Raw genomic sequence first — 2799 nt, forward strand, 5'->3', positions numbered from 1 at the left:
TGTACACTTTCTTTTTTAAAAGTATTCAGTTTTTTTTTGTATTTTTGACAAACTTCCTTCATTGTATTATTTAAAAAATTTCGAAAAAAAGTTGTTGCTGCAACGTTTTTAACTTGTGATATGGATCTTTTTGATGGTCTCCATGTTTATGGACAACAACAATTCAAATTTAATATGCAACCTGTTTCAATTTACCACCGCCATTTGCTATTCTAACCATCTCTCATCAGCTTCTTCTTTATACTGCAGGTACAAAGACTATGGACTCAAATTTTATGTTCTAATGTTATACCTTCTATAATTTTGATATACAACACGTCATGTAATACGGGTTGGTGCCAGAAATAGTACACAAATCCCTTTTGGCTTAATTTCGCCTGTATCAGTTAGCATTTGCATTTCTTGTGCATTGGTTGGCAAAGCCCTACTAATACACTAACTTGACTTTGTATGAACTTTGCAGCTTGGCCAAGAAAGAGTTGCACGTAATGCCCAGTTTATACAGATAGTCATCTCAATTATTTCAAAAAGTAAATCTAGTAATGCTAAATATAAGGCCAACAATAATATCAGTCATAAGCTCGAGCATCGCACGGGCACCCCCATCTTTAACTATATAATTAGAGTGAGTGCGATGTATGACGAAGGATAATTTCGTAATATGATCCTTTTTCATGGGCACTTCTGATATTTTGCTTTCAACCCCTTTTCAGCCCTTCCATTTTATCTCGGCGACACGTGTTTGTTTCGTTGATGCAAGTGGCTTCATATCACTCATTTGTATCTTGCTTCTTCCTCCATGTCCCACGGTGGGACTCCCACCTCCACGCTCTCCCTACCAAACAACAATGGAAGCTATGTCTCTGAAGCTCTTGGTCTTTATTGTTATCGATGATAAATAACCAGTGAGCGTTCAAGTGTTGAAGCTTGGAACTGCCAGCCCCCTGCTCATATTTTTCGATATATCTTCTGCTCTATTTTTTTTTTTTTTTGGGAATTGGGAATAAATATTAATTTTACTATTTTTCTCGTATGTTTTGGGTAATGGTAGATGGCTCTTTCCTTTTTCAGCTTCCGTAAAAAATTTGGGGATTTTCCGGAGAAATATTTGAGGAGTAGTGGAGAGAACAATGGGTTTCGAGGTTTATAATGGGCGGGACACAAAACAAGGTTATATTGATTTTTTTTTTTTGGGTTGCGAGTCGGGTCGGAACAGTCATTTTTCAGAGAAAGACTTGTGAATTCAAGAAGTTCTTTCCTCTAAGGTTCATTCTGCAATTTGTGATTATAACTGTTTAGATTTAATGTCTTTTATTTCATTTAGTCAGAATATAATGGCCGCTCAATTTTGATTGACAGATTCTGAAGAAAGTCCACCACCTTAACTATGAAGAGGTAATTTTTATTTCTCTTCACGCTATTGAACTATGAATAGCTCATGCTGTGTGTTTCTCCGAATTGTTTTCACTTTTCATCATATGTTGTACTGATAGCTTTATACCTTTGAAAGTATCGTCGTTTTGTTCCTATAATTGTTACTTTTTTGTTCTGATGTTATATGCTCAGTTATGATGCTAAATAGTTGTAATTGATCTTTCATGTTATATCATATGAGATGTGTGCGGTTTCGGAATAACTATTTAAACTTTAATAAATTTTATGGAACACTTGAAAAACTGATGTCTAACAGTAAAAAAAAAAAAAGAAGGTGGATATCAACACTAGAATTGGAATGCATAGAAGCTTTTGGGGGACTTATAATACAGATTCTATGAAAGTAGCTATCTCCATAGAGTCTATGCGACTGTAAAGAGCAGATTTCGAGTACCAAAATGGACCATTTATAATAGCTTTGGAACAATGAACATCATCTATCTGACTGTTTATTTAGTTATTGTTTATGATATATCTAGGCTCCTTTACTAGTCAAGTGGTAGCATCTTGTACCGATAAGCGCAATGTAGTGTGTCTTTGCTCCTGGTATTATATACCTCTGTAATTTTGATCTATTGTGCAGTATAAGGATGGTGTACATCTTGATTACTTGCATTGTGGAGGATTCTTTTTGGGGGCAGGACTGGCTCATGCAAAAGGAAAACTCTATTGTTAACAAGGAGTGAATCCACACGAAATTTTAGACAGCCAAACTCACAGCTTTGCCAACTGAATTTATTTTGTTATTCCATCTTCGATAAGGGATCCAATGCTCACTCATTGCATGCTTAATTCGAGAATGGGAGGAAACAGGTACCAATTTGTTTTGTGTTTTTATATTCTTTGCTCAAGCAAAATTAATTCATTTGTAAAATAGTACCTCAGATGTTTTGTACAGAATTGTATAAAAGTGAAGACAATGAGTAATTTTACCCACTGCTAATAAGAAAAATAATAAATTTAACCTTTTATATTCCTTCTACCACATTTTCAATTCCTCATTCTTTTAGCATGATTGTTCTTCTTTTATTCCCTACACTTTTCCTGAACATGTACTGGTGTTGCTTTTAGTTCCCAATGAAGTGCCTTCATGTATAATAGACAAATGTAGGGAAGAAAATTTGTTTTACTCTTTTCAAAGGTCTAAGCCAGCAATACTAACATTTGCAATAAAACTAAATGAAACTTGGAAGGCATAATGATAAGCCTGCAGATGTGCTCTCTCTATCCTTCTATATTTTTCTTTTCTATTCCTTGTAGTAGTTATATGGGTTTCGGTCACGTGGAAAAGCCAAGAAAATAGTGAGATGCATGTGGGTTTCTCTATTTCGTCGTTCAGGGGTATTTTGGAAATTTCATTCTTCC

General features: G+C 34.8%; 1 long non-coding RNA gene across 1 annotated transcript; it reads left to right on the top strand.

The window, feature by feature from the left end:
- The first annotated feature begins 779 nt into the window (after window positions 1–779).
- LOC132066995 (uncharacterized) lies at window positions 780–2363 on the top strand. The gene is made up of 3 exons (XR_009416981.1): window positions 780–905; window positions 1360–1395; window positions 2018–2363. It is a non-coding gene; the product is annotated as an uncharacterized LOC132066995 (long non-coding RNA).
- The last annotated feature ends 436 nt before the right edge of the window (window positions 2364–2799 follow it).

Source organism: Lycium ferocissimum, chromosome 8, assembly GCF_029784015.1.
Source record: "Lycium ferocissimum isolate CSIRO_LF1 chromosome 8, AGI_CSIRO_Lferr_CH_V1, whole genome shotgun sequence".
NCBI classification, from domain to species: Eukaryota; Viridiplantae; Streptophyta; class Magnoliopsida; order Solanales; family Solanaceae; genus Lycium; species Lycium ferocissimum.